This window comes from Schistocerca piceifrons, chromosome 1 (assembly GCF_021461385.2).
Source record: "Schistocerca piceifrons isolate TAMUIC-IGC-003096 chromosome 1, iqSchPice1.1, whole genome shotgun sequence".
Classification (NCBI taxonomy): Eukaryota; Metazoa; Arthropoda; class Insecta; order Orthoptera; family Acrididae; genus Schistocerca; species Schistocerca piceifrons.
This window is the reverse complement of record NC_060138.1, coordinates 1,010,533,165-1,010,546,539: the sequence shown is the minus strand read 5'-3', so window position 1 is coordinate 1,010,546,539 and position 13,375 is coordinate 1,010,533,165. Positions and strand designations below refer to the sequence as shown.

Genomic DNA, 13,375 nt, shown 5'->3' with positions numbered 1-13,375 from the left:
GGAAGGAAGCGACCAGACGGACAAAACTGATAGGCAGGGCGTAGGTTTGGAGTTAAAAAGTGGAGACCGGGATGCCATACATGGTCATAGCCATTATGGAGGTCGAGGGAAACACAAATGGCGGAGTGACAGGAGTTAAGCTGGAGGGAGAGAAGGCGAACTAGGTTTAGGAGTTGGTCTTCAGCGGAGAAGGAGGGTCGGAAGCCACACTGGGTAAGAGGGAGGAGATGGTGTTGATTAAGGTGCTGATGGATACAATGGGAGAGGATGGATTTGAAGACCTTACTGAAGACGGAGGTGAGGCACATGGGATGATAGGAAGAGGCGATGGAAGGGGGTTTGTTGGGTTTGAGGAATAAGAGGATGTGGGAAGTCTTCCACAGGTCAGGATTGAAGCGGGTAGAGAGGATGACGTTATAGAGAATGGCAAGGACGGTCAGGAAGGAGAAGGGGCTTTCTATAAGGTGGCGTTAGGTGACACAGTTGTGAGCAGGGGCCATGTTGCATTTGGACTGGAGGGTACGTTTAATGTCTTGTGCTGTGATTGGAGTGTTGATGTCGGAGGGGGACCACTGACGCAAGTACTGGAGACTAGGAGCAAGTGGAGTGACCGACGTATCGGCACGTTGGTGGGGAAAAGATAATAATCAAAGTGGGGATCATCTGGGATGGAGAAGACTTCAGAAAGGTGGGAAGCGAAGTGGTTGGCCTTACTGAGGTTGTTTGGAAGGGGGCAGTCGTTATGGAGAATGGGGTTGGTAAGGCAACCCAAAGACTGCGTTTTATCGGCAGAAGACGTTACAAATCGACACAACAGACTGCCTACAGCTATGAATCTCGCCCGCCCTGTGTTAGAGTATTACTGTGCGGTGTGGGAACCTTACCAGTCAGGATTGAGAAACGACCGAAAAAGTTCAAAGAAGGGCGCCTAGTATTGTGTTATCGTGCAACAGAGATGGAGTGCCACCGATGTGATACATGAATTGGGATAGAAATCATAGGTGGCGCTCGGTGGGAGTGCGTATTGGTCGTAAAGGGTATCGAGATAATCCGTGCAGTTGTGAGAACGCTGTCCCGGGTGGCGCACTGGTTACCGCATCTGTTTAGTAAGCAGGAGATCGCGGATTCGAATTCCGATCCGGTACACATTTTCGCTCATCGCCGCTTTTCATCTAAATGTCCCGTTGCAGCTGATAGCAGTGATCCCCCTTCAGTTTACTGATAATGTTTCACAGCTGCGGGGTCTGCATGGTGTCTGTTATTTCGAAGGAAAATACACCATGTATTCAAATAATCATCAAAACAACGGCGTTCTTCGTTGCAGTGGAATCTCTTTATGAAATTTCAGTTTACAACTTTCTCCCGAATGTGAACTTTTTTTTGATGCCACCTACACAGGGGTAAATGATCATCGAAATGAAATAAGAGAAATCAGAGCTCGGATGGGATGAGTTATGCTTTCGTCTCTCCCAGTCGCTGTAGGGAGTGGATCAGTAGAGAAACAGTGTGGTTCGGTGAGCCGCCTGCCGGGCACTTAAGTATGAATCGCATATTCATGTAGACGTAGATAATAGCATAGTAATTAATTACAAGCTGAACTGTGTAAGGATTTTTATTGCCATTACAGTAGGATCCATTTACATGGCGACTCCTTGTAGATCATTAGTTAGCAGGAACCATTTACAACACGTAGACGTATTTTGTGACTGCCTTTATGAGGTTAAGCTATGCTCCATAACTTATTAGTTGGATTAGCCGTTTGTAAGACAGAAGATTTTTCTGAGTTCGATAGCTTTGATTTTTTTAATTTTTTTATTTTTATTCACCTCTAAAAGCTCGAGTTCAATGAAGCTATGTCTTGCTATAACTAGTTTCATCTACTAAAATTTATAGTTCAGTGTGGCAAAAACTCACACCGAAATGATTCTCATGTGCATTATACATGATGTTTAACAACTTCTATTACAAACAATCAAATAAAAAACAATCTCGATCGTGTTTTCAGAAATTTATTCGTCAGCGTTTTTACTTCTACGGATCTTTCTCCGTCTGCCGCCACCAGCAGCCACAATGGTGGCGTCAGGCCTGAAGATGGTCTGAAGAAAGGGCTGAAACCGCTTACTAACAAATAATAATCTTAAAATGCGATCGAGGAAGTTTTCGTTTGATTTTTAGCATTATACCGATCACTTCTTTTCTCCAATTACATAAGGCTTTCTAAAATTTTAAGCCAACGGCCTTGCCGCAGTGGTAACACCGGTTCTCGTCAGATCACCGAAGTTAAGCGCTGTCGGGCTGGGCTAGCACTGGGATGGGTGACCATCCAGTCTGCCAAGCGCTGTTGGCACGCGGGGTGCACTCAGCCCTTGTGAGGCAAACTGAGGAGCTACTCGATTGAGAAGTAGCGGCTCCGGTCTCGGAACCTGACATACGGCCGGGAGAGCATTGTGCTGACCACAAGCCCCTCCACATCCGCATCCCCTGACGCCTGTGGTCTGAAGATGACACGGCGGCCGGTTGGTACCGTTGGGCCTCCATGGCCTGTCCGGGTGGATTTTTTTTCTAAAATTTTAAATTTCCTGCTACAGATTCCTAGAGGTTTTGAGGGGATGTAGTAGATAGTTTTGATAAGGAGCTGTTGTCCGGAAATGTACCTTTGGGATATAAAATAAGTTAAAAAAAGAAAGTCACCTTCAAATCTCCCGCGTCACGGCATGGACGCAGTAGACACAAAGAACTGTGGTGTGTGTGCTCTGCAGAAGCTATCTAACTTTGCGACCTTCCTTTTCGTTGCATAAACAGTATCTGCGACGCTCGTTTTCATATGCAGGGTCCTCAAACCTTTGTCTGCATCTGTAGAGCATCACAGCCAATCCTTCTAGCTGCGAATGTACTAGTTTCTTGATTTTGAAGTCGGAAGAAAATGAAGTGTGATAGACTGAGGCGATCCGGAAAAGTTTCTCGATACATAACCTGTGCAGCTCTATCTTCACGTACCTTATCATGAAGTGGAAGATACGAAAATGATTATTATGGATTTCCGGACGTGGATGCTTTATCAAAATCTTGTCTGCTAAATCTCCTCTACAGACCATAGAATATTGAACAGGTAATGCTGTAATAACTACCAATCACGTCCTTTTATGAAAACTAGTGAACCAGGATGGTGTGCAGGCGCTTGCCACTGCAGCTCTGTCCGCCAGCTTAGCTGAGTTGAAACGTGTTTGCTTACCATTCAGCGGGCATGAGTTCGATTCCCGGGCGGCTTGGAGGTGCCTCCGCTAGTGGATGTTGTTTTCTCAGTATCACCGACGCCAAAGTCACTCAGTGTGGCGTCACATGAAAAAAGACTTGCACACGGCGACGGAACTCGCCCGGTAAGGGCCTCGCGATCAACAATGCCACACAATCACTTTATTTTTCCTGCAGCACTATGACGTAACCCAACGGTCTTGCTTCTTTGGGCCAGCTGACTACACTGAAGTAGCAGATACTACTGACCGGACCTTCTTGGCTGCTCTCGGAAGGGACTCACCACGCCATGCTGGGTCCACTAGCAGCCGATAAATACGGTTGTCGGTATGGCGAAAGGCAGCAGCTATTTTCTGTCCACCAGTTGGGCTAGCGTTGGTCGGAATACCTTGGCCCTTGGGCATCTAGTTGTACGCTGGTTGTCTACTTCCATTATTACAAACAATAGTGTGGACCTAATGTTTTAACTAATGCAACGTTTAGCTCCCAGCGTCCCTCTTGTTCCAACCAACAACAAACTGATGTTATTATTAATGCTAGGTCATGTCATCCTGACAAATATAAAAAGCGTTTGTAAGTCAATGATCCACCGGATGCTAAAATTACCTCTTGAAGAAAATGAGATTAAAAAAGAAACAACTATTCTAAAACAGATTGAGGAGACCAATGCTTTTGATACACGTCAAGTTGATATTATGTTTAATAAAATGCAACAGTCACAAAGTACACCACTAATAGGAGCTCATAAATACACAAAAATGACGTACATGGGGAGCATATCAGATAGTATCAGTAATTTATTTAAGAACTTTGAAATAACAATAGCCTTTGAAACTAACAATACTTAGCAAAATAAATTAAGACATACTGTAGGTAACAATAACGATAGATTTCTTAGATCAGGGGTTTACAAGATCCAATGTGGTGATTGTAGAAAAATATACATTGGCCAATCAGGGCGGTGCTTTACTACACGATACAAAGAACATACATCAGGTACCGCACGAAGAAAATCAGTTTTCAGCCATCACATAACTTTTAATAAGCATGCCGAAGGGATAGTACAACAGAATTTTCAAGTCCTTCATTACGCTAATAAAGGCTTATTATTACATATTTTGGAGGAGATTGAGATATATACCCATCATAGAGATGAACCGTCAGTGCTTCTCAATGAACAGTTGCATTTTCGTGAAAAACATTTTTATGATCTCTTTGACGAAATTCTATGAAACGTATCTACTCTTTTGTTCAGAAAATCATACGACCCAGTTCTATCCATGGCAGAAATATGCCTTAGAACAGTACATAAATATTTAAGTCACAATCTTAAACTTCCAGCTAGAAATATTACGAAACATAACTCCGTTTTTAATACATCAGTTTTTTGACATTAAAAAAAATGTATGTAATATCATACCACTCTGCAGCTGATCATTCCAGTATTACATATATCTCCAGTGGCAAATAATGTTAATATAAGACAGACAGACTGAATCTAGCGTAGGTGTATACTTGCAGTTAAGTTACAAGTCACATATTGATATGATGCCACAATCGTTGACTTTGAAACCATTGTGGTAATACCACCTTAGCCCATAGAGGGCACACTGAGTATATATCGTCTGTACAGTTATATTTAAAGCTTTTAACTGATATTTTATACAATATTTCAGTAGTTCCATGGTTGTAAAGAGATATTTTATACATAACTATTTTTATATTATTATTGTACTTTGTTTTTTTACGTGTTGACGATTATGTGAACCCGTTTTACACTGATTGGTTGACGTGAGGTAGAGGAGCGGAGCATCTTCGTATTTACGCGTATGTCCGTCACTTGCTGGCACCAGTTGACATCACAGCAGCTGAGAAGAGTGCTGCACCTACCATCTTCGAAGGTTACCATGGGTATAACAAGTCTTCTTGTATTTTATCCTTATAAGCATTTTGTCATATTTTATTGTCAATCTAGTAAGGTTTCTACTACTTTGTAAATTAAATTACAGGTCTGATGATGGTTATGTGATATGACCGAAACCGGTCACCTACGTTCTTGAAGCATACGTGGTGTGATGAGGACTGAATTCTTGAAAGAAAAATTTTTAACAACAAAAAAGTTTTGCAAACCTTAAGCTCAAAATACAAAACAGCAAAATTACTCCCAGCGTGCATGAAGTTTTGACATTCTCATCCAGGAGGCAACATTTTCCAGATACATTTTCTTTTTGTTCCTTAATTTGCAGTCGAGTGTAAGCAGTTGTAACCTAAATCAGCGCTAGATATCAATAAAGTAATTATTATATCATGTTTATTTCTTAGAGCAAGTGATCTACTATTGCTGACATGAAAAAATGAACAAAACAGAAGACTAAAAAACCACCAAATTGTCCCACGAACTATGTCAGGCGATTTTTAATACAATTGTTGCTGTTCAATAGGAGACTCTAAATGTTGCCATTTAATGCAAAAAGCACGAATTTATATTAATAGAACTGCCCACTGCTTTGATGAGCTATTCATACTGTATAATGAAGAGAAACTGTTTACAAGAAGTCTTGACTAGAACATTCAGAGCCGGCCGTGGTGGCCAAGCGGTTCTAGGCGCTACACTCTGGAACCGCGCGATCGCTACTGTCGCAGGTTCGAATCCTGCCTCGGGCATGGATGTGTGTGATGTCCTTAGGTAAGTTAGGTTAAAGTAGTTCTAAGTTCTAGGGGACTGATGACCTCAGAAGTTAAGCCCCATAGTGCTCAAAGCCATTTAGAACATTCAGATACTCAGTGCAGCCATTGTAACGACGACGGTAATCGGCCGAACACTGGGGTGCGCTGAAGCGCACGGTGCAGACTGCGTCTGAAGTCGCGTCTGCTGTTGTGAAACGAGCTTGCTGCTGCTTGACTTCCACTCCGCCCACACCGACGGCAGTGGTGTGCTGTGCCAGAGCAGCGTAATCTTGCAATGCTGCTTCTCCTCCTCTGCCGAGCTGGGCGCTCCGACTACAGCCGAAGGCTTGCGGATTTAGCCAACGGCGTAACACGGTGCGGCTCTTGCAATGAACAGCCAGGCCACAGAGTCAGTAATTGGTCTCTGGTGCCGCGAGATCCGCGGCTTACGCTGTTTTCATACAGTCCAAGTAGGTTTATGTACTGACATGTGGGTCACCGCTTTTGCCCATGTTTTGTAAAGTCGTTCTACTCTGGAAACAAATATACACGTGTTTCATGTTTCTTCTAACATACTACTTAGTTTTTAAGAGAATGGAGGTCAAAGTTAATGAAAGGAAATAGTATTTTCAATGCTGTACATCGAACGATCGTCTAAAAACAAACATTTTTGTTATTATAATATGGAATCCAAAGTTAATAATGTTCGAGTTATTGACGTCTCCGTGTTTGTCTGCTGTAGCTTGTGCACCCGTCAAATGTTCAAATGTGTGTGAATTCCTAAGGGACCAAACTGCTGAGGTCATCGGTCCCTCGACTTACACACTACTTAAACTAACTTACGCTAAGGACAACACACACACCCATGCCAGAGGGAGGACTCGAACCTCCGTCAGTCTATTCATCTCGCAGAGCGAGACTAGCGGCCTAGTGGTCAAAAGATATCAGATTACCGAACTGTTGATCAGTGTCCAATTCTGGGTCGTATCATTCCCTTCATTCGATATTTTTTGCAGTGCAGATGAAGTTAAGGAATTGTACTACCTAGGCAACAAAATAACCAATGACGAACGGAGCAAGGAGGACATCAAATGCAGACTAGCATTGACAAAAATAACATTCCTGGCCGAGAGAAATCTACTAGTATCAAACAAAGGCCTTAATTTGAAGAAGAAGTTGTTGAGAACATACGTCTGGAGCACAGCATTGTATGGTAGTGAAACACTGACCGTGGGAAAACCAGAGAAGAAGGGGATCTAAGCATTTGAGATGTGGTGCTACAGTGGAACGTTGAAAATCAGGTGGATTGATAAGGTAGGAAACGACGAGGCTATGTGCAGAATCGGGGAGGAAAGGAGTATACGGAAAACACTGAAAAGGAGAAGGGGCAAAATGAGAGGACATCTGTTACGACATGAGGGAATGGCTTCTATATACTAGAAGAAGCTGTACAGGAAGACAGTGATTGGAATACATCCAACAAATAATTCAGGACGTAGGTTGCAAGTACTACTCTGAGACGAAGAGGGTGGCACAGGAGAGAAATTCGTGGCGGGCCGTTTCAAACCAGTCAGAAGACTGATGACTCAAAAAAAAAATCTGTTTATGTTGTGATAATGGAAATATATTTTTTCCTTTTCTTTACCGAAGTGTGAGTAATAATCAAAAAAATATGTACAATGAATATTGACAGTTATTTTAATCATGAGACATGACGCACAACCTTAGTTTTAGTTTTAGTTATGTCATGTTCCGTAGATAATTTTCCCGATTATTTTATTGATATGATGTGGAACAGGTCAGATTACAAGATATATATACACACATGACTAGTGCTAATATTAATATTACTGAAAATTTTAGTTCTACACTTGCAATTACGTTTAGAGGTACAATCGTTCCTTTTTTTAACCATTTCTGAAACAGGAACTCGTCCATGAAGTTGAAGGAGTTGTCCAAAAGAAATGATTTTAAGCTAGATTTATAACTTGATCTGCTACCTGCCACACACTTTATGTTGTTGGGAAAATGACCAAAGATTTTTGTTGCAGAATAATGTACTCTTTTGAGCAACTGACAGCTTTAATAACGGATAGGATAGGTCATATTTCCCTCTAGTATTGTACGTATGAACATTACTGTTCTTCGCGAACTGAGATGGATTATTTGTAACGAATTTCATTAGCGATTATATGTACTCAGATGGTGCAGTTAAAATACCTAACTCCTTGCAAAGGTGCCTACATGACGTCCTTGGGTGGACACCACTAATTATTCTCACTGATCTCTTTTGTGCAAACAATACTTTATGTCTAAGTGGTGAGTTAGCCATCATGAGAGAATGAGTTTTAAACATGCTGTTAACCGAAGTGCCATCGTAGATGACGATCCAGACTTCATGGTGGAAGGTAATTAGGTGTTTGAATTCACTTTATTATGAATAAAAATTTGCGGACAACTTCTTAGGGTCTATATATCGGTCCGAAAGATACCGCCAGTTGGTGATATGGGTTAGGATGTCATAGTACCAAGCAAGGAACGAGGTACCTTACACCGATGCCATGGGAGGGTTATTGTCCTACCCGGAGTTCCTATGTTGTCACTGTGTTGGGCAAAGTGTCTACTTCGTAGCGCAAGGTCGCCGTCTATTTAAGAAATGCTTCTAGTACTGTATCCTGACGGAGGGCAGCGTGCAAGTCAACGATGCGAGTATAACGGGTGACACGAAGTAGCCATCTGATTACCATATTTTGTAAAACTTGTAGACTGCCAATTTGTGTTGGACTAGCAAGACCCCTAGCCGCACTGTAGTAGAGTACCTGAGAAAGCACCGTCGCCTTATATAATCGAAGCTTGGCGAGAATGGTTTGTGATATTTTACTTATTGCTGCGATAAGTTTCAGCCCAGTGATTGCAAGAACGCTCTCGAATAACCCAACATTTAGAATTACGAAATACTGAAATATAGGTGCATTTTTACTATGTATTACGATGAAAATAACCGTTAATACATTATAAAATGTTAACATTAATAAAATCGACAAACTTCAGGAACGGATGCCTGACTGGAAACAGAATTCAAAACATCTTATGAACATGTGTCCGGAAATGCGTCGTTGCCACGATAGATGGCGCTGACAAATGAAAGTTCCTCTGAGCAAGTGCCATGTGTTTCTTGCTTGTTGCAACTCTGTGGTTGGCGCAGCGTACTGTAAGCAGCAGACTGGTCTGGTATTCGTGTCGGGGACAAGCCGAGATTGTGTTTGTATACACCCAAGCAGATGGAAACGGTCGAGAGGCAGCACGGCTATACCCTAACAGACACCAACCACATCACACAACATTTCAAGCCTTTTATGGGGGTTTGTGTGATCATAGGTCCTTTCAGACAGACGAATGTGCTGGGACGTGGCGAACTGCGCGTACACCAGATTTGGAGGGCCGCGTTTTGCCTCTCGACCGTTTCCATCTGCTTGGGTGTACACAATCATCATGTCAGTTTGTTCCCGATATGAATGCCGGACCGTTCTGCTGCGTCCATCATACAGCCTGCAACACACAAGGAACACACCGCACTTCTTCAGAGGAACATTCATTTGTCAACGTCAAAATGTTTCAAATGGCTCTGTGCACTATGGGACTTAACAGCTGTAGTCATCAGTCCCCTACAACTTAGAACTACTTAAACCTAACTAACCTAAGGACATCACACACATCCATGCCCGAGGCAGGATTCGAACCTGCGACCGTAGCAGTCGCGCGGCTCCGGACTGCGCGCCTAGAACCGCGAGACCACCGCGGCCGGCTGTCAGCGTCATCTACCGTGGCATCGATGCACTTCCGGACACCTGTTCATAGGACTTTTCTTCATCCACTTCCAGTCAGGAATCTGTAACTGCAGTTTGTCGATTTCATTAACGTTCACTCTGTACATATTTGATTATTTATCACATCTTCAGATATTTACTTAAAAGAAAGGTAAGAAAGTATTCCCAATTTATCAGAAATTAATTATGAGATAAACCAAACAAAATATCCAATCTAAAAACAGCCACCAACAGGAATCGAACACAGATCGGAAGTTTCGTCGTCTAATGCCTTGATCGCCCTAACGCCAATCTCGCTTTCCTAGACACTCAGACTAACTGGTACCCAAACTGCACCATGAAAAGACATAAATGATAATATCTCGAACTTTATTAACTTTGGACCCATATTATTTTATTGAAAACTATTTGTTTTTATACATCTTTTCAATATTTACTTTGAAAATATGATTTCCGCCATCATCTTCGACTTCCATGGTCTGAAAAACTAAGGAATATGTAGCATAAAGCCGAAACAGGTACCTATTTATTTTAACATAGAATGTCCTTGTAAAACTTGATCAAAATCGGTTACCCATACGTCAGACGCTCCTCTTGTGAGCAATAGTGTAGGATAAACGTAAAAGGCATTCTGAAATTTGCTGGCCGCGGTGACTGAGCGGTTCTAGGCGCTTCTGCAACTCACGGGAGATACCTTCCGTTGATTCCATGCAATTTTTTCTACCTTCCGCATTGCTCGACAGTCACTGTCCATCAGTACATGACATCTGCCTTATCCTTGCTAACCTGTAGTTGTACCCCGCGTTTCTACTTAACATTCACATAACCAATATTCGACTTGGGCACCTTTAGTCAGTTCCAAACATCCCTGGTGTGTATGTTACTCAGTTGACATCCAGTGACTAGACCGCGTTCGAATTTAGTGAGCTCTCCTGACGATCCATTCCGACATTACTCCTTCTCTGCTGACAAATCAATAGTCCTCGCCTTCTTTCTTACTGGTAGGCCTAGTTCTCGTCACACCTGTGTGTCAGTTCTGTATTACTTAGACGTGTCTCGATATTTCTGATCAGATAGTTTACTTTTCTGAATAAAATACACTGAAGAGCCAAGAAAACTGGTTCAGCTAACTAATATTGTGTACGGCCCCCGCGAACATGCAAAAGTGCCGCAACACTATGTGTCATGGACTCGACTAAAGCCTGAAGTAGTGCTGGAGGGAACTGACACTATGAATCCTGCAGGGCTGTTCATAAATCCGTAAGAGTACTAGTGGGTGGAGATCAGTACGTTGCAAGGCATCCCAGATGCGCTCAATAATGTTCATGTCTGAAGAGTTTGATGGCCAGCGGAACTGTTTAAACTCAGGAGACTGTTTCTGGAGCCACTTCTAGCAACTCCAGACGTGTCGGGTGACGCATTGTCCTGTTGGAAATGCCAAAGTCCGTCGGAATGTATAATGGACATGAATGGACGCAGGTGATCAGACAGGATGCTTACGTACGTATCATCTGTCAGAGTCGTATCTAGACGTCCAATATTACTCCAGCTGCACGTGCCCGACAATATTACAGAACCTCTACCAACTTGAACAGTTCCCTGCTGGCATGCAGGGTACATGGATTCATGAGGTTGTCTCGATACCCGTACACGTTCATTCACTTGATAAAATTTGAAAAGAGACTCGTCCGATCAGGGAACATGTTTCCATTCATCAGCAATGCAATGTGGGTGTTGACGAGCCCAGGCGAGGCGTAAAGCTTTCCATCGTGCAGTCATCAAGGGTACACGAGTGGGCATTTGGCTTTGAAAGCCCATGTCGATTATGTTTCAATGAATGGTTCGCACGCTGACACTTTTTGATGGCACGCCTTTTAAATCCGCAGCAATTTTTGGAAGGATTGCACTTCTGTCACGATGAACTATTCTCTTCAGTCGTCGTTGGTCCCACTCTTGCTGGATCTTTTTCCGGCCCCAGCCATGTTGGAGATTTGAAATTTTCCCGGACTGCTGATATTCACGGTTCACTCGTGAAATGGTCGTTAGGGATGATCCCCACTTCATCGTTACCTCGGAGATGCTGTGTCCCATCGGTCTTGCGTCGACTATAACATCACGTTCAACCTCACTTAAATCTTGATAACCTGCCACGGTAGCAAGAGTAACCGATCTAACAACTGCCCCATTCATTTGTTGTCTTATAGGCTATAGGCTTAGCTGACCACAGCACCATATTCTGCCTGCTTACATATGTCTGTATTTGTACACGCATGCCTATACCAGTTTCTTTGGCGCTTGTACATTAATCTGCCAGTTAGTAGCCTGGAATCGTAACCCAAGAGCTTATTTCAGACTGCTCTTGATGTCTAGAATAACTTCTTCCATGACGGTTTTCATCCTTCACTAAAATGTGGAAAACTGCATGCAAAGGGAGACCATTTGATGAGTTGAGAACAGTCTAAAATATTCTTTAGTCTATAACTAATAAAAGTCGCACATATATTTAGTTGAGTAGTATTTTGTTCGGTTTTTCAAAGTATTATCAGTATACTTCGCATTAACGATTGAATTGGGATTCTCAAGCTGCTAAGTAAATAACAAAACACATTTCTGTTGTTGACATTGTTCTCTTTACAAGCTTCGTGGAATAAGTAGTATAAATATTACTTGCACTTCTTCGATTATTACATTTTTACATTCTAATCTTTAGTTGTCTATATAAATTTAAAATCACACCAGTTTCTCCAGGGCAAATTTCTACATTTGCTTCGAAATAACTGCAAATTGCACAATCTTTATATAGTTGCTTCATATATTTTCGCTTAAATTTTCCCAAACAGCCGTTGCACAATAAATGAAACGCTTTTCTTCTCCATGTTTCCTATTGTGGCGTGTGGTTAGATTGCGGCATTTTACAAATCGTGAGGAGGACTACAACAAAATCAATTACTTCTTATTAGCGTAACATGAGGTTCATTTATCTCTACCTCTCCCGGCTAAAGATAGTTATTCTCTCAAGAAAACAAAACAAAAAATGTTCAAATGTGTGTGAAATCTTATGGGACTTAAGTGCTAAGGTCATCAGTCCCTAAGCTTACACACTACTTAACCTAAATTGTCCTAAGGACAAACACACACACCCAAGACCGAGGAACCGCGCGACTGCTACGGTCGCAGGTTCGAATCCTGCCTCGGGCATGAATGTGTGTGATGTCCTTAGGTTAGTTAGGTTTAAGTAGTTCTAAGTTCTAGGGGACTGATGACCACAGCAGTTAAGTGCTCAGAGCCATTTGAACCAAGCCCGAGGGAGGACTCGAACCTCCGCCGGGACCAGCCTCATAGTCAATGACCGCAGCGCCCTAGACCGCTAGGCTAATCCCGCGCAGCATTCTGTTAAGGAAATCTCCACCTTCAAACGCGTAGAAATGTTGTCTGTCCAGCAGTGTAAATGGCACTAAGTTCGTGAACAAGAGTGATCTCATACAATTTAGCGAAGTGTTATCCAAGGTGGCAACACTTTTCCTTAAGCAAAATGAACTTTTTTTACACACCATACCACACGCGCGCAACACTAATCTATTCTTCACAGTCAAAAATATTTCATAAAAGTTCTTACGAAATAGCCAGAG

At 42.5% G+C, this 13,375-nt stretch overlaps 1 pseudogene; it reads left to right on the top strand.

Annotated features, from left to right (window-relative positions):
- The first annotated feature begins 2,229 nt into the window (after positions 1 to 2,229).
- Positions 2,230 to 2,347, top strand: LOC124724215 (annotated as a pseudogene).
- Positions 2,348 to 13,375: the final 11,028 nt, after the last annotated feature.